The 20,947-nt window shown below is 30.6% G+C and overlaps 1 protein-coding gene across 1 annotated transcript in view; it reads right to left on the bottom strand.

Moving 5' to 3' along the window:
* LOC113382833 (ras-related and estrogen-regulated growth inhibitor-like) overlaps positions 1-20,947 on the bottom strand; it is a 163,019-nt gene that overhangs the window by 76,140 nt on the left and 65,932 nt on the right. The window lies entirely within an intron of this gene.

The raw sequence follows: 20,947 nt of genomic DNA, 5'->3' as shown, positions 1-20,947 counted from the left end.
GAATGCATTTGCATTGTTTTATTGTACAAAGTAATAGTATCACGTACCGATGTATGTTGTATTATGTGTTCTTGTAAAGGCAAGCCCTACAGTTTCTTATCATTGATATAGTAGTAGATAAATGATTTCGTAACAGAAATTATACGGTACTGGAATGGATTTATTAGAATAAAGTTACATGTAAAATCTAAGTCTTCGAGGATCACTGGAATCACAAAACCCAGTCCAAAAGGAGACGAGCCCTTACCTTAACACTCCTGAAAATAGTTATCTTTTTCCTAAAGTTGATGTAATTGTATTACTTGTACTACTATTAACAAATATCTTTTGGTAAATAATTGAAAAAATATATACAAGCAAAAACAGGTAAAATTAGTACCTTAATTTTTGATAATATTTACAGAGTACTTATAATTTATTTAACAATTTTTGTACTATGTATTGCACCTATTTAGCTTGCACAAAGATGACTATTACCATGTATACCTATTTATAAAAATATAAATATCTATTTAATAAACTATACCTTTCAAATGTTGACTTTGTAATAAGTGTTAACATTCGTCAAACACGACACCTGAATATTTACATTTATAATTTTTCACTTTCGCTCTCTAAAAACAATTTTTTTCTCTTGTTAATTTGTCATTCAAATATGTGACTATGAAAAAGGTGCTATAAAATTTAGTATTTGCTAAAAAAATGTTTTGCGATCTCTGTTTGCATAAAATACTAGACATGATATCTTTTTTAGCAGATGGTAAAATGAGTAATAATATTTGCTGTGCAAAATTGATATGTTAATAGAAAGAAAAATATATACTTATGCATATATTTTAATTATATTCTTACAATGTTTTCTAGAAGGTCTAAATAAGTATGTAAGATTTGTATCTAAAGCGTCTGAGCAAATCTGTAAATAACTCTGTAAATTTTTGTATTTTTTTATGTGAATATTATTGCATAATTTTCTCTAATTAACGTAACGTTTATTTTGTATATTTACATGATATGACCATCTTTATTATTCTTCATGAGAATTATTTCGCAAAAATAAGATTATCAACTTGAAACTTGCATGTTTTGTTACTTAGTTGGAAATCTGAGAAACAACATGTTGAAATTAAACGTTGTCACATGGAAATAAAAACTGTTACTTTTTTATTTATTATTTTAGCAATCAAAAATTACATATCTAATAGATACTAGAAGATAATTTGAGAAACGAACGATTCCTCTAAAAAAATTACCTTAGTCAATGTCTAATTTTTGTTTTAATCCGGAGTGTTCAACATATCTATCACTACTCGATTTGAATAAATTTCCAATCTTATACTGTTTTTATTCCCAGATCGGTATATTTATATTTTGATATCTATATTTTAATCATCCAAATCGGCTCTCGAAATCGAGGTTAAAATATTGGATACTTGCAAAAGGTGTTTGTTTAGTATATAGTACACATCTATTTTTTCTATGGTTTGCCAAAGTGTTCAGAAGTTTTCAGTATCGATTTTTCTGGGATTACTATAACATACCTTACGGGAAGTTAATAAGTAAATGATTAAATGATAAGAGTTTTTTTCTCTAGAAAATATTTCACTTGAAGACTTATCCATTTCCATCCGGGATGACTAATAACGAAATTGCCTTCGTCGCCAAATACTTGTCAATCAAAATCAATTTCTGAAACTGACCACCCATAACGAATCCGACTAATGTCAAACGAACGGTGAAATTATTTTCTCGATTCATCGAATTGATTAATTAAATAAACATTTTTTATATTTTTATTACGGGAATGCATATCAAATATCATGATAAGATCTTCAGACTAAGGCATCCGCGCGGAGCAAAAGTTGTATTGAGGTAGTCCTTAACTTTTACTTTATATATTCTCATATATATATATATATATATATATATATATATATATATATATATATAATGTCCGAGTGAGGATTAAAAACTTATTGATTTAAATACCTTGTCGCATTTAGTTAGAAAGTGACAGTCCCATCAGTAATTTTTTATATACTTATAATTACGCAAACAGAATTTCGGAAATTAAATAATTATTAAGCGTATATTTATTATTGTTATTATACTGTTATTCATTATCATGCGAATGTGAAAATGATATACGGCTCTGGGTAATTAATGAAAGGGGATTAAATAATGGAATAATATAGAAAACGAATTGCTCACCAGATGAATATTGTAAGAGTATACATTGCAAGAGGATTCTTTATGTGAAGGAAAATAGTTCTTTTAGACAACTATTGTTCATCTCTGATATTTGCACTATTTTAATTCATATCTAATGTCCATTAAACATATTTCCAGTTTTATGCCTACTCCTGTCAACTTGGAAAATATGATCATAATTTATTCTTGAACTACATTTTGTTGTATTCTTGTGTTACGTGATATCATATGTGGGCACATATGTTCTATTGGATTGTGTCACATATGTTAATTTCTTACTTCGTATATGACATATATGTTAATATAAAAGTAACGTTAATATAATTTTCACTCATATTATAAATGTTATTAATAAAGTGGTAATTAACTATATTATTTTATTTGTTTTTCTTCTTGCATAATCTTGGAACGTGCTTTTGCTGGATTACGTTATAGAAAGATAAATTAATCTTGTGGTATTTATATGCCAACTTGTATTAATAGAACTTAAAAAGTAACATTTTAAATACTGTGTATGTTGGAAATATATTTTTAGAGACTGTTCGTAAAAATTAAAGTTACTCACGTTGCAAGTTCTCTTATGAAAAAAAAAATTGTATAAGCTCTCTGAGTTCTATGTAAAAAAGCTCGACTCAGAGCTTAATTATTGTTCAAATTGAAAAAGCTCAATTTTTTGCAATTTAAATTAAACTGTCATTAATTAGAGTTACCTAATTAGACTAAAGCAATTTTTTAGTTTAACTTCATTTTTTTATTTTTGGTTCCGATTATCCTGTATCTATTAACTATTAACTAACATTTTAAGTTTTGAGTATTTAATGTGATTTAATATTTTTTTAAATATATATGACTAGAGTAACTTTTTCTGTTATTTGTGATTTACAACTCTTCAAATTTTCAAAGATTTTTAAGAACACTTGATGCAATGCACTTAATATTTGTATTGAATCAATATTTACACTTTTAAAAGCTCATTGTTAGGACAGAAATATACCAGTACTTATCTGCAACTTCCAGTTTAAAAGTTCCTCTGAACAATATAAGACTTTAGTAAATCGCTGCTTTGTAAAATCTCATAATTATATTAATAACATTTATATTATTTTAATCACACATAAATTGACTTTAAAATTATCTAGTTGTGTTTATAATTATTTTATACTTATATTTGTACATTCAAACTTTCCAGTGAATATACCGAGTAATTTTCAGCACCTTGGAGCAAAAAATTGAACTTGGCTTTGTTGCATTTTTGGCATAGTTGGTATAAATGGTATTGAAAAAAAAAACTTCCAATAGGACTATGATAGCCTACTGAAACTATAGTTCTTATATATTCAACATTTATTATATTGAAAAATATTGTATTAAACTGCATACTAGATTATACATTATACCAATGTGTACAGGATAACTATATATTAAACCTGATATATAGCTTTTACATATCCATCAAAATTTAAAAATGTTTCGTGTGTTTTTTATTGCATTATTAAATTCTTTATTCTTCAAAGTGCTAATCATATTACTTAAAAATACACGACAGACCATGTAGGTTTTTAAATTTTATTTTACTCCTGCGTAAATACAATGTTTACCAAGTAAACATCAATAAAAGTAATGCATATGTTGTGCTCCACCTGTATTATTTACTGTGCAAATATTTGATGTCTATATCCCAGGGATTGAATAGGTTGTTAAATAAATAGACAGAGAATAATGAATTATATTTTACTGTTGGAATAAAATTTATATAAACAATGCTTTATATCAGCTCACAAACAGTAAAAACGCAAAGTCTCCAAGGCAAAGTCACTCACACTAATGTTACCTTATAGAATAATTGTTTTTTCAAATAAGCTTGGATATCAAATCTGGATATCTAATTAACTTGGAGAAGACAGAAGACATATCATTTTCTGATTGAACTCCCATAAATCCTACTACTAATCCACAGGGAAGTTGCCAGAGCTCTTCATTACAAATGATATCCCTTACTGGCTCAGGATTTTTTGTCTATTACTGAAATCTTCCGTCAGCTTACCTACGCTTGCGTATCATATCCATTTTTTTCCAAAATTTATTTTATACAAATGTCGACTTTCTCTTCCCACTTATCCGATTCAAAGTCTGCCTTATTAGCAAAACTATTGTGTTGTAATCCTGGTCGATAAGCATTCGCTATAAATAACGAACGCTTCCGTTTTCCAGCAACGAAATAGATTATCAGCACATCTGTCAACTTCCTATGACTTGTTTATCGCTCTCGTTACAAAGCAACGTGGTGTCCTAATACGATTATATATATGCAAATGTTGCATTTTGATCTTTTTTCGACTTCATCAACATTTTCGCGAACATAATAGAATATTTGATTCATATACCTCGTCAAGTCTTGACCGCGAGCCGGTCTAACTACTTTCGCGGACATTATAACTAACTCAAAGCGTAAGCTGTCAAGAAAAGACTCGAAGAAAACCCACTCCCACACTGATATGGGGACAGGTGAGATGAACTATTCAAATTTGAGGGATTACTACCCAAATAAAATCCAATTCTCGATGGCGAACGTCTACCGGGCCAACACCTCCTAGAAGACAATAGAAGGAAACAGAAATATTTCTGCAGAAGTTAACGAATTATGATAAACATGATTTTTCTCCCACCATTTCCACATTACTTCGGAAGGCTGGACCTGTCATCATCAAATTTTGTTCATTCCGCCAATGCAAATAAAATGCTTTTTGAATCATTCAAATCAGATGCTCTGTTCTCTCAAAAACTGCCTTTTCCAATTGCCTTTTTCGGTCACGTATCTTGGAAACAACTAAACGTCTTCCTGTCAATATAATACGATTGGAAGATTTCAATCATTTTTTTTTAAATCATTCAAATCGGTTGTTTCGTTCGCCCGAAATGATGGACGAAAAATTGTATCCAAACATACATACAAACATGCATCCATTTTTACCCAAGTATGCCAAAACGATCAGAGTACTTGAAGCGTAAAGATATGCAAACGTTTTCATTTTCGATTTTTTGGGGGATTACAATAACTTCCTCTAAGGAAAGTTAAAATAAAAAATAAATAGATAAAATTTTTAGAAACATCTTATATATTTTCTATCATAAAAATTCAAATTTCATATTACATTACATTCAAAGCTATAAAAAGAAAATAATATGTGATTATAATGTGATAAACTGTAACGTTTGTTTTTCAATAAAAATAAATAATTTATCTGTATATATCGTTATCTGTAATAATATATCGTGTATTTCAGTGTGTCTTTAAATAGATCATTATAAAGTTCTCCCCTTCTGTCCAGATTCAAATTTAACCAGGAGCGGAAACCAGCCAACGATAATATGGAGTGTGCGATGTTTAAAACGCCTTCTCTATAATACTCTGACGGAAGTAAATGCTATTGTTAAGAAACACAAAATAATAAAGCTATAATGGGTGCCATAATAAATATTAGAGCAATAAAAAATAATTGCACATTGAAAATTGCAAAGTCGAATTCAAAATGGTTAAATTTATGCGTGCCGGTAGCGAGAAAGGCGAATGTTTGAATTTTATCTATCTATTCAATAGGCTGAGCTTTAGCATTAATGGTTTCTTAATAGCCCATACGTTTATTTTAATATGTTTCATATTTATTTGGTAATAATTACACAGTTTTGGACATGTGAAGTGTATTATATATTGTTAGACAAGGTTTACTCGTGATTTAGTAGCTCATTGTTCAGATTTAATGAATAAATTAGGTTCAAACATCAATCCATCTTCATGATCTAAAATTTGACTTCCTAAAAAATTAAGAAAAATACAAAAACTGGAAATATAGAAACTAGAGAGACTGATTTACATCAAAGAGCCATTGCCATAAAATTTGGTGAATAGGTGAAGTTGATTGTATTTGTAACAAAAGTACAAACAAAGTTTGTAGATTTTAAGGACTTCAAAATACTCGAGCTAAAATTTCCAAAATCTTCTACAAATTGCGATACAACCATGAACAAGAAGTGCCTTCCTTTAGATCCAAATTTGCAACAGTGCAATATTGGTAAAAGATAATTACAATCTGATTATTACAAAGAGAAGTCATTTTACTACCAGACACCATTTATACCGCAACTGCCATTTATACCGCAACTGATCCTAATTGCTATTGCTTGGGCGGAGTGACTAGAGCGGATCACGTCATTATTCATTATAAAGAGCAATTACCATAAAATTTGGTGAATAGGTGAAGTTGATTGTATTTGTAACAGAAGTACAACCAATGTTAGTAGATTTCAAGGACTCCAAAATACTCGAGCCAAAATCTCCTACAAATTGCGATACGACCATGAACAAGAAGTCCTTCGTCCAGATCCAAATTTGCAGCAGTGCAACAGGGGTAGAAGATAATTACAATCTGATTATTACAAAGAGAAGTAGTTTTACTACCAGAAGTTCCATTTATTCCGCAACTGCCAATTTCGAAACCGTATTGCCTATTATAATGTTACCGTTTTTGTTAAAGCACCGCTTGAATTTATAACCCATCGTCGCTCCAGTTTTGCAGATTGATACATTGCCTTCAATAAAACACGCAATCCCCGGAGTCCGAGTCCGGAGACCGGTGACCGGAGTCTAGCGCCCGGTATCACACAAATGATATAAACGAGCCGCGCATTATTTTAACAATGTTGCGAACAGATGTAATAGACTGAGGGCCAACGACATAGTAAATGATAAAAATATAACTTTAGCTGATATGATGATTTACAAGTTAATATGCACAATGTGAGATGGTAATTTTTGTAGTAAAATATTTTGTCAAATAAGAAAATGTTTACATGATCCTCATAGGCCTCATAGGTTTTACATGACCCTCATAGGTTTACGGATCCCCACAGGGGTCCGTGACCAAATTCAAGAGTACAAGTCAATAAAAAAAATCGGGGTCTACAAAATGACAACTGGAGTCCACGATAGTGGACTTAAACTATTTCTAAATAAAATTGGGGTCGCCATGAACCCTTCAAGCCTAAAGACACAAAAATGTTTGGGAATATATCTAACAAAAGACGTTGCTAATTCCATAATAAACTCATATGAATATTGTCCAAATTAATTACCATATATCATTTTCTGTTCGTTGGCTCCACCATTATTTTATATAGGTGCTGATAACGAGAAACAAATTGCCCCGAAGGCCTCACCATAAAACGATGATCCGCGATACCCGATGTGCAAAAAGGATTTGTGTCTGATGTGTTTGTAATAAGGAGACCTGGTTTAGTTTCCGTTTATAAATTTCACACAAGTTCTTCTTGCATCGGCTTATCAAACAAACAAATCAGATTCTACAAGATAAAGATAAAGATAAATTGTCGATCGGATTATAAGATAGGTGGATATAGATTATCGGGTGTAACAAAGAAAGTTTGTGAGTTATATCGCAATTACATGTACCAGGAGGAAATGGGAAACCATTTGAGTTCACTTATGCAAGAATTGGATTAACCACTTATACCAAAACTCGTGTTACAAGACGAATCTTCTTAATAATGGTATACCAACTAATGGCAGCAAATGATAAAGACATATACAAAATTTTGTTGGAGTCTATTAATTATTTGCCAGCTTTCTCATCACGGTATTATGATCATTCTCATTAAACCTAGCAAAATTCTATACCCACGTCACAATTAATCCCATTATATAAACAAAACCATAAATTAAGCATTAACATTTACGCGCTAATAACTCAAAACTTTTCAACAAGAAAGTGATTTATGTCCCATGATTTACGATTTAATTTCTATAAACAAAATAATTACAGCACAGTTCATCGAATTCCTCAAAATTCACAAAAGATTTCATATGAATACGAATCAAGAATGCGTTAGCTGACAGCGAAAGCAAAAGCAATCATTTTTGTCAACGGCCTTATGATAATAATCCGACAAGCTGCCATATTTCTATTAATTATAGCATATGTTAATTAAATTCATTTGCATATCAAAGCAAAATATTTTATATAATTGAGTAAGACGGAGATAGCCTTTCACTGTCACTCAGTTCACTGAGCAAAAGGTTTATTATTTGTTCAAGTACCCACATAAAAGTAACTATGAATATAAAGCATATTCCATACTTGTTTCTCAGATCTGGATAAATCTAATAAAAAGTATTTCGATACTAAAAAAACAAACATGAGACCCTTATAAAAGATCTAGAGGGAACTTAAATATATTTCGAAAAATACTTGAGAATAATTAAGGAAAACTCGTCCATGAGGTGTAGTACTATAAGTTTGCAAAGAAATGTAGATAACTATGAAAAGTGATACGTTAAAAAAATATCAATTTATATTTTTTCACAATAAAATATGAGATAAAAAAACTTTCCATATATGAACTAACAGAAAATAGTGAGTAATACAAATGCATTACTGATTCTAATTGCTATGAGTGGAGCGACTAGGGCGGATGCTGAGGACGTCATTATGGAGTGCAAAAATTGGGTAAAGGGTAGGCAAGAACTATGAAGGGAGATAGTAAGCCAAAAAATCTCCCTCCGAACGAATTTTATAACATTACTGAAAAAAAGGATATATTTTAAGTATTTTAGCCGATCATTTTTTATGAAAAATATATATTCATTACAGTCTCTATTTAAAATAAACTTCGAAAATAAAAATTGAAAATGTTTGAAGTGGCACTTGATAATATTATTTTAAATTTTATAAAAAGTGCATTAGGAACTATACAACTACATAAATATCACATATAAATTATATTAGTCATTTTACATTACATTACTCACAATTTCCATGTATCTCTTTTCACATGCCTATAAGGCAGAATATCGATGAATATAAAAATTTATTTGTGCCGGGTCATTTTTCACGAAATGAAGCTTTCTCCTCCTTTACGACGATCGTTTTTGAATCTGGATTTGAAACGTGAGATATTACATCAATTTGTAACGCGGAGCACATGTGTATTATGTGCATATGTAAATCTAAATATTACAGACGCCCAATAATCGAATGGACCTCTCGATACACGAGTACAAAAGATTTGATTATAAAGCCCATTGTCGGATGCTTTTTTTATTTGTGAGGTCTGAAATTTGTTTACGGATGTTTCGTATATATATATATATATATATATATATATATATATATATCTATCTTGATATATATATATATATATATATATATATATTATACGCGATACTGATATAATTAAAAATATTATATAGAATATCTGCAAGTGTTGAAGCACAGAAAATATTTAAGAAGGTTCTGAACGAAAGGTAATGAATTTTATGTAGAATTCGCGAAATTTTACAGAGCTATTAAATGTGTATCAAGATTTCACACTGTTAGCAATAAATGAAAACATTTCCTTCCTTCATTAACAAAGCTCGCAAATAAACTGGCACTTAAATTTACAATATCAATAACAAAATTTAATAATCGCTGCCCATCATTCATTTCCTCTCGGGCTTTGTAGTTCGTAAACATCTTGCTTTCCTTCTGCGCCTTTTTTCCGAGTCATGTTGCATTAAAATTTGTTGGCCGATCCACCACGGACAAAAGCGCCTTTAAAACCCACACACCGTAACGCAGAGCAATAAACTTATGTTATACGTATACTACAACTGTAAATTTTATTAGATATGGCTATCCAGTATTCTTAATTAAAAATACTTCGAAGCATGATACTTCGAATACGAAGTATTAAATAAAAGGCCCTTCGATGACGAGATTTTCGAACAGAAGGCGCGACCCAAAAGCTATGGTAATGGTAATAGGTTGATACATGATTGGCATATTTCTGTTTTGTTATTGCATTTATTATGATTTAATTATCATTAAAATTTTATGTCAATTGCTAATACTTCAAGTCATAAAGGTACACAAACAGCTACTTCTCATCTTCAAAACTAGAATTATAACCAGACAAATAGAACATTAAAAGCAACGTTGACAAAACACATTAATATTATACTTATGATCTACTTAAAATGGTTATTAATTTGTATCCCTTCAATGAATAAATCGAATCCTATTGAATTCCTAACAAATGATTTTGCTAAACACTGTCTAGTACTTTTCTCATCGCTCTTATGTGAGGTGAAGATCAATTCAAAGGCGTTTTTACGATCGCTGTCCGTTGATAATTTGTAGATTCTCGTTTTCTATCTCTATTAAGAATGATAATGTCTGCATTCTTCATCGTTTATTTTTATCAGTAACAGAATATCAGGATTTCCCAAGTTTTCGATATGGTCTTCACCTAGAATCAGATTTACGCCAAGTGTATAATATGAGATTGAAATTTGCTTATTTGATTAATTAAATGTATGTAAGTTTTAATAGATAGATTAATATAGCGTAAGGTTGCTTAAGTCGTCCTCTCTAAGAAAATAACACTACAATTGTGCAATTGAATTAATAGACAACCCTTGGAGTTTATTGATTATTTTTTTAGTTAACTTATAATTCAAACTTATTGAAATTTTATTATACTTATTAAAATAAGTATTTTTATGTATTTTCAAAAATATGCTTTATATAGATATAGATATTATAAATATAGACATTATTGGTTACATCTACTTGGTGTTCTCCAATTTGAGTAAAACCTTTAGAAAATTATATTTATCCATTGTTTCATCAAAAACCTCCATAAAACACTATTATACCCACTATGTACAAGTAAGGATTTTTACTCAAGTGCTCACAAAAACTCACAAAAATTCTATTTATTCTTGGATTTCTTTAAGAACCATTGATTTACACACAATCTTCAACAGTTGTAAATCATTTGTCTGTCAAGCTCGTTGAGGTGTACTTACAAAAGTGTATTTATATTGAAGTTACGTCTCGAAAGAGTCACAGAGATCAATAAGTAAATGCTTAAATCTTCCTATGAAAGCTCTGCGAAATTACAGAACGTTTCTGCCATTGTTGTCATCCATTGAATCAATTTAAGTGTAATTAAATTTGTGCCGTTAAATACTAAGCTTTCTTCAATGGAGAATGAAAAAGATTCAAATGGAAATTAATAAGTAGTGGAAATATTAGGACGCGTTAGTTGGAAACGGGATTTGGACGTGACGCGTATTTAATTGATTAAGAATGAACTTTTCTTAGGTCTTGAAGGTGCCAACGGATGCCTATGAAATATTATAATAATAATGGTGTGAAATATTATATATACGCATATATATTTATTAATTACTGAATCATTTATCCATTGTTATAATAACTGTTAAATTTCCTTAAACTCATCAAAGCATTCTACAAAGGTGAAGGATGCTCCAGCAAGAGCAGCTGTGAAAACTTGTTGGTGAAGGCGTGGGTTTTGATTTTATATGATGATGTACACCACAATATATATATATATATATATATAAAGGGGATTTATGCAAACTTTGTCTTTCCAAGTGCAAAATTCCATCATTTATCTTATTTGCGACGGATATACAGCCACAATATTTGCTTTGTTTTATTGCGTTTTGTTAGATAAACAATATACCTTCCTTCCGCGTCGTATCATTATCATTACCTCATTTGGTAATACGAGATTTTCTTTCCGAGCAGTTTAGGTCTCATTAGATCTACCGGAAAAGTTCCGGTAGGCGTAGACATATGGTTTGTATTGTACTGATATCATATTTCTTTTAGACAAAGAAACTGAAAATGAGTAATGGACTTTCGATTTCTGTACACGTATCGGGATCTGAAGATATCTTATTCGGAGGACTTACACCAAAGCAATTAACACCTTAGTTGTATCGAAAAGTGTATTTAAATTATCACATTATTAAATCACTATGTCATCAAAACTTAGTACTGCATTTTAGCACACCATCAGCAATTGCAGTAATCAAAAATATTCAAATAATTTATTCATTAACAATAAACAGATTCTACCCATATGAAGCCATTAACAAAATGACTATATTTGAACCTTACCACTGACATTTATTTTCCGTACAAATGAGAAAATTATGCAGAAACAAATATAATATTTAGAATGTTTTAATCTTAAACTTGACTTTGCATATGTGAGAACAATTTCATAGACAATTATTGCTTAATAAAACGAAGCTGGCGTATTGTTGAAACGTGACCGACGAGGAAGTACTAAAATGAACACATGTACCTATCATATTGTATAAAATAATAAAGTAATGTGTAAAATAAATACTTATATACTTTTTTATGTGTGTAGATTATATACATCATAGATATCATTTAGTGTATGCATTTTGTAAAAACATAGGCGCGACGACCCGGGTGCCAAGTAGAAGTACGTTTCACAAATGTTTATACTCTATAGTATAGAGTCTATACGTTGCTATATATTTTTATATCTAGAACTACACCTACATATGTTGCAGCAATGCTTACCAAAGGCAATTTTCACTGGAGATATATTTGAGATCTATAACCTCAAGTAGAATTTTGACATAATATTGTTTGATAATGAGCTTGCCGAGGTTGGCGTCAAAGTCACAACTAATCTCATATACTTGAAATTTGGCCAAATATTTATCGCTTCATTCCTGCAACCACTCTGCAGACATTGAATACAAATTACAAAACGTTTTAATTTCAACAAGAATTATAAAATATCAATGCATAAAACAGAATCCCGATAAATAGTTATTACATCCAATTCATTACTTAAAATTACAGATCATAAATTTCCTAAGACAGTGCACCTAGACTTTAATTAGTGAGCAATTGCAAAACCATTTACCAATTAGTGAGAACAATTAAAAGTAAAATAGCATTTAATGAGATACAAGGATTTTTACTACTGTGAATGTAAAAATACCGTAACTGGAGAAAAACTGTTTTAAATGGATCTGCAAAGTACTATACTCTGAGATAATTGTAGAGGTTTTGAAATTGCATCATTAAAATATATAAAAAATACACAATATATCATCACAACATGTATTTACTTCACTGATTTTGTGACTGTGTGAATTTACTAAAATATACTTTGCGCTTCACTGTCTGTTCTTTTTCAATTTAATTACATTTTTAAAAGTTCAAGTTCTTCGCACATAATAACTGTTTTGGCACTTAAGAGCAAATGCAGGTGATCATGCGACCGAATTAATAATACTGCCTGGAAACGTGTCATTGCAATCACGTAGCGAATGCTGGCCGATATTTTTATATTACAAAATGGTACTTGATTCTTAAAGATTGGGAAAAATAAAGAAATATTTTGGAAGAGTTTGACCACACGGAACATAGGACTACACCAGTTATGGAACGAGGCAGGCAAATTTTTGACTTAACCAAGTCTCGTATGTGGGTAGGAGATCTTAATGATGATCATTTATCTTTTTATCTATGATGATGATATTCTTTTATCACTCTGATTATAAATGCGATTTACAGAATAAATCGCCTTTTCCTGAAAAGTGTAACTGTAACCAAGATTGAATATCCGCAGAAGGTTCGAGTTGAAAGAGGTGCTCTCTGCGCGCATTGTAATTTAGTGCGCGCTCTCGTAATTTACGATGCGTTCATTAAATGAAGCGAATCAAATCGGGCGCACAAACTGTCGATGGATGTTCACACAAATAGTGAGATAAAATACACTTAATAATTGAATATCGACTTTTAAATTCAATGACGATCACGTGCTTTCAAAAAAAACTGCAAAATCGATACGGTTCGTGGTTAAACATGTATGAAATCCCAGACATGCAAACAACTTCAGTAGCATTAAATAAAAACTACTAAGTATATTAAAATACTAAAAGAATGCAAATTAAGTTATAGAACTGGTCAGGCAAACATTGTGTTACCATATGAGAAAATTTCTACTACCACCTATCAAATTTGGTCCAGCGACATAACAACCAGCTCCAGCCAATCATGGTGCTATATCGAAAATATGGACGCAATATTTAAATATTGGGCCACGATTCATTTCTACTTTGATGATACTCCTGACCCTAATTTTGTGCAAATTTCAATTACAGCAACCCATAGAAAATTTTATATTCGACAATCCAAAATTCCTCTTTTTCCCATCACTATTCACGAACACCAGTAGAACAAACTACTCTTCACCCTGTTGTGAGTCGATGCTCAGTCGTGATCGATAATTATATCATCCGGTATATCGATATATTTCCGGGTACCATCCTCGACTGCCTTGGTTATGTATCGCTATTATTATAAGGATTCGTGCAAAAGGATCAGAAAATGATCTAACATGTGCCGAGTTGTTCTCATGAAAAAGGAACAGAATGTATGAAGCAACGAGTAGAAAAGATAGTACACATCACAATAATATTGTGACAATATAGTCATATTTTATTCTACATTCCTACTGTTTTTTACGTGTAGACTATATTATTTAGTGTTTGCATCTAGTTGGCAAAAAGCAGGCGCGTTGACCCGGGTGCCATCACGTTTCAAAAATGCTAATTCTCTTTACATTACTACATATTTTGCATATGCCAAATACTTATCATAAATATGCCAAATATTTATTTGCAACCAAACAACAATACAGACATTGAATACAAATTACAAAACGTTTTAATTTCAACAAGAATCATAAAATATCAATGCATAAAACAGAAGAATAACGATAAAAAGTTATTACATCCAATTCATTATTCACATTGGAGTTGCAGATTGCAAGGAATAGTGAAGTTTTAGGTAATATCTGAGATGGATAGTGTAAATAATATTACAGCTACTAATTTATTAAATATCCTTTACATGTACATATTTCTTTATCATCCTCTTCCCAAATTGATTTTTATTCCGCATCCGCTTGGTCTGCTGACGAGCCCATCGATAAATCACATCATTTTTTGTACGAGATTCGGCACAGCAGTTTAATTTACCAGACGGACGCACTAAATCAGCATTAGCTGACTTTCAATGCATTTCACTTTTCACAATTTCGTATTTTTATTTCAATTTTTTTGCCAATAACGACCTAAAGCGATTAGTCATTCATCGCATTATTTACGATTCACCTCATGTGAGCGGTAGCTGCAAAATGTCACAGTAAAATGTGGGATTAAGGATGAAAATATTTTGACTTATTTGTTCATGGCCGTAATTTGCAATTTGGAGAGGAGATTGGGTTTTCGATGGGACAGGAATTAGATTTGTCAGAATACATAATTTTTATAAGTCTATGTGATAATGTTATGTTTGGGATTTAGAGGTCTTCTCCATTGATGAGCTACTAGAATAAATTTGTAGTTGTCTGTAAAGAATTTATACTTCTATGTTCTTTGGTCAATTTTTATCCAGTATACTTGTAATAGGAATGATCATAACAACTCTGGCTAATTTTGTACACTTTACTCCTTATTCATAGTTACCTCTTAATATCAGCATTTGTATTATAGACAATATAGGAAAGAAAATTCTAAACAGGCTTTGTATATACAATTCCTTAAGCAATTAGATATTCTTTGAAAAAGGATTTTCAGACCATTTGATTTGAATTTTTACAACAAAGTAAAACCTTAATTATTCGCTAATTATTCCATATCGAAACACAAGTGTTTTATGGGCACTTGGATGGCAAGCATTTCCGCATTAACAGCCGATGGCGTTACAATTCTTCATATGCTTCATTCAAAGAAGAAATGATAATATTCTTCCTAGCATTTTATGTTTCCTTATTCATGATACAAAAAAGCTAAACAAAAGGACGAGCTAAGGGAACGAAATAGATAGGAAGTCCAAAGGCAACGTAATATACTAGAAATGAGATTTTCATGCAAAAAGGTACGAATGACTTGATTAAAATTAATAAAACTGGGAATATAGCCTATATAATAGTAATTTCATGAATTGTATCTATTTGTACGTACATTGGAATTTGAAAATTTAAATTTATATGATGCATTAGATGCCGGTCAGAAATGCTTACATATAGATCTGCAAGCAATTTATAAATTTATTTATTTATTGTTTTATATCATTGTCCATTTATTAATAGTTTCGCATTTGAGATAGGCTCAAAATAATATCTCATCATTTCAGAGTATCATTTATTACTACAAAACATATATTAGCAAGTACTTAAAATAAAACATATGCCGCCGTACGCCCATCTGGAATGAATAATCACCTATCTGACATCATTCAATTTAATACAAAGCTTTGATTCATTAATTCACCTGTTTGCATTGAAACAGAAATAGTAAGGCAGCTAGATAATGGACATACTACTAAATTTCTTGTGTTTTCTATAAATGATAAACATTTTTCTGGAAGTTGAAGTAACTGGAATAAATGCATATTTTGAGGAAAGAGCTTCTCACTTAGGAAGGTCTACCAAGAAATGATCTCTTATCCCAAAATAGGGATAAGAGCTAAAAGCCATAATAGAGTACCTTTGGCTAAAAATGTGATTCTTTTACCTCATGATAAAAATCACTACTACTGATGTTGTCTATAGTACAAGTTTCAAGATATTTTGCAAGCTGGTAAAAAGAGAATGATACTGGTTATGGCTTGAATACATATTGGGAAAAAAGGTCCTGCAGCACGAGAAAAATTATTAGAAATGTTTCAAGTTGGTAAAAATAAAATATTACTGGTCATTCTGTAATTGGCTTGAATCCTGAAGAAAGTCCTGTCCACAAAAAAATATTAGAACTGGAAGGTCAAGTACAAAAAAGATTACCTACTTAATGTGACCACTTTCCTGAGAAAACAAAATCATGAAATATAATATAATCTAGGCAATGTTTTGTGAAATGGTACTGCTAAAAATCTGATGCTTCTGCGTCATGAACCTGCCTTAGAATAAAGCACTTCCACCAATAAATAATCTATCCATCAGATATCTGTCTATTACAATGCGTGGTTCAGTTTTCTTCGCATTTTAAACCATACCAAATAGGTCGCGATAAATCTGATAATATTAATATTCCTTCGACGCTTATTAATAGATTTATAGACCGACGGACATGGAATATGGACACTGCCTACGTTATAAATAACACATTTTTTAAATTTATAAAAGGCGTTTGCTAAAGCCAATTATAAAAGTTGGGTTGCTATCTAAGGCAAATGGATCGTAATATAATTAATATGGATATACTAATGGTAAATTTTACCAAAAGTACATATCACGTCGGGGTCACCAATTTGGAAAACTGGTTCACCAAATAATATATAATTAAATTCTGCTACATAATTAACACTTAGTGGTCAAAATTACTCACCTACGAAAGTTTCCTTTATAAATGATAAATTGGAAACAAGTGCACACATTGCACAACAAGAATAATAGTTTCAGATTATGTTACGATAAATATAAACAGCTCCAGAACAAATAGAACAAAGGTAATGATTTATAAGCACTATTAAAGTCAAATCTCAAACCTATTAATAATTTTCGCAATAAATGATTTTATATAGATAATACAAAATCATATATAAAATGAAATATATATTATAATACGAGTTCGAGTACTATGTGAGTAAATAAATTATTGCAAAAATATTTCTTATTATAACAAAAATTCCAGTTGATCATATAATCGCAGATGCAATATCCTTGGTTCAAAATTAATTCGATTTCATAGCCTGTAGATATGAAAAAACAGAAGATTTAAATTCCGAAATGTTACTAATAGTCCTGAGGGCATTTTATGTATTTATAGTTTTTTTTATTAATTTGCCAAATTTAATCGCTTTCTGGACAGGAAATTTGACATTAATCAGAAGTGATTATGCGAAAACAAGTGAAATTTTATTATAGGCATTTCTATTTACAACGTGCAATAAGCATTTAATCATAAATGTTGGATAATTTCCATGTTTAAATTAATATTATAATATATTCGTATTTATACACAAACACACCCATACATACACACATATATATATTCTTTAAATTATTATTATTTAGCTACGATTTGGCCAATCTTAGTCTTGAATAATTCGTGCCAATCCAGAGATTGCCCAAAAGATGAGAAATTATGTCAAAACCGCATAGAAAATTTTTAATTGTTAATTTGAAAATTTTTGTAGAAGCGTAATTTAAATAAAACAATGGACGGTGGCTAATACGTCAAATGTCAAACGTTTTGTTCAATTACGTTAAATAGAATATGCAAAAAAATTTTTTTAATTCCGTCCCTGTCTCCATCACCATATCAGTCAATAAAAATCAGTGTTTTACTCATTTACTCGTTCGAACAGTTTCGCATTTCCTCTCTCATTACCTAATAAACGATTCTTACAAATCTTACGTGACTATTAATTAATTTAATTAATTGAGGCAATAAGTCATGATTATCAACGTGTGTGATCAAAGTAATTCCAGACAGAAGTATCTTTTCCCGACTTTTATTTTAATTACTGCACTTTAAACCATTTGGAAGGAGAACCTTTCACATCCGGACAAAGGTAAATGAGATTTATAGGATAATGGATAATGGAAAAAAATGATAGAAATGTTATACTAGTATTAAAATTTATAAAAATAAATATTATGGTAAAAATTATCAGTTTTAAATTCATTCAAGAATTCAATTTCCTTGTACGACTTTTTCTCCTCGTCCAAAAACTCCATCAAATTAGAGAGTCTGACATAACCATGTCAACGGATCATGAAAGTAACATTTTTTTAATTTGTGTGTTTCTGTTTTGTGTTTTCTGCAACCCGAATTATCTCATCATGTGATTTTATAATTGCAATGTCGTTATTATGATATAGACGTTGTTAAGAAATGAGCAAAAATTAATATGATATGCGAGAAAATTTCTCTTCTTGATCGTGTTGCCAAAATAATAAATTTCAAGTCGTACGAATATGAGATGACTGTTTTCACACACAAATGATCCAAGAATCATATATAAAACATTAATTTTATTCAATAATTATCGGCTATAAATGAAACACTAAACTTCTTTCTTGGAGTAAATTCCTAATTATTGTTTTTTTTTCTTTAGAAGAGTTCATTGTATCTTGTTTGCTATTTTTAAAAAATCATCGACTATATAACACTATATCCAATTGACTGATTTTGGATCAAATAATAAATCCACATTCCTCTTACAATTTGACTGTATTATTTATAGCATCTTAATTTTGCATTTAGACGTGTTTACGATTAATAATGAGTATTTCAATATATAATATATGTCCTATAATAAGTGTGCAAAAAGCTCAATTCAATTCCATTATTTTCGGGTCAACAGTGCATCCGTTGTTCCTCCATCTCTTCAGGTCTCTTCATCGAAGATCTGTCAAAACTTTTTGATGGCTATCTTCAAAGTGAAGGACGTCTTCCGATTATTACACGAATTGCTTTAATACGTCATAATGGTGGCCCTTATTCTTTCCCAAAAAAATACACAATGTGCAGCATGTAATTTTAAATTTTAATGCAAGCGAACGATTTGGAAATTTGGCATAATGTCTATTTTTTAACACCATGAGTCGACACGATTTTTTATAATGGTATACCCACGTCTGAGATAATCACATAGTTGAAAATTGCAGATGATGTCTTTATGATGAAAAAATTGCATGTGAACTTAACATTGAACTTTGGGAATCGTGGTAAAAAATGTTTAGTGGTAAGGTACAATATAAGAAATTCTATTGAAGGTAAGCTTGATTTATTTAAAATAACAAATGGATTTTGTTATCAATTTATTGCCAATGAAAGATCACAATAATAAAGGATCTACAAGTTCAAATTATATGAAAAGACCAGTTTGGATTTGAACAGAAGATTTTGTTAGTAGTCGTTAGAGCTATATATGGTTTTGTTCGAAGCAGAAGGTTCAGGTTCGAAATATGTCTCAGACAACATGATATCAAGCAGTAGTTACATGTTTTCACTTAAAAATTTAGATTGCAATATGTACCTAAGTGAAAATAACCATTCCAAAATATTGCAGCATCAAATTAAGAATCATCAATATATTGAAGAAACTGTAATAATATAAATACATATATGGAATACAGATAGGTTTGCCTTCTGAAAAGCACCATAGTTAAGAAATATCATCAAAAACAAGACAGAACAAATAATCAGAAATAAAAAATCAACTTGGTTCAATAGATCAATTTTTTATAAAGATTTTTGAACAGCAATCCGATTTTAATAGTCCTAAAAGCTGTTGTCTTAAATTGACTTAATACTAGTCTGTTCGACAAATGGCAACCCAAAATAGTTGTCCCATATCTGCATGATCGCAATTTCTGTAATAGAGCAATATTCTTATTGGTGCAGTAATTCCAGGTGAGGACCATTTTCACTTGCAAACATATTGCTATTTATATTCACAAGTAAAAATCGTTGCCACTACTGCTTGACAACAGGCTGCTAGAAGTGAAATCGAACCCGGGACCTCTGATTCAGGTCCAGTCGTCCTAGCCGCTTATCTACAAGCCCTACGGTTCGAATAAAACTATTATCATCTAGTGATTCATATATCGTTCTATCACAGAAATCTGTTCAACAGTTCAAGTGCCCACATGCTTCCTTTGCCTCAACAGTCCACGGAGGACTATGTATCATCTTTTATCTTCCGTCGTGGTCTAAACGTGCCGTGTGCCGGGCACAAGTACAGGAAGCCCGTCGAGCGGTTCACGAACTTGGATGGCGAAATAGAAAAATTATGCAACATGAGATTCTCAACATTAATTTAAGATATTTTTCATCCAAATCTACTTGCTAAAGACTTGCTAT

This window comes from Ctenocephalides felis, unplaced genomic scaffold, assembly GCF_003426905.1.
Source record: "Ctenocephalides felis isolate EL2017-DRISC unplaced genomic scaffold, ASM342690v1 CF-g0.4_SCAFFOLD_03570, whole genome shotgun sequence".
Classification (NCBI taxonomy): Eukaryota; Metazoa; Arthropoda; class Insecta; order Siphonaptera; family Pulicidae; genus Ctenocephalides; species Ctenocephalides felis.
Note: the sequence above shows the minus strand (reverse complement) of the source record. Positions and strands in the feature narration are given on the sequence as shown.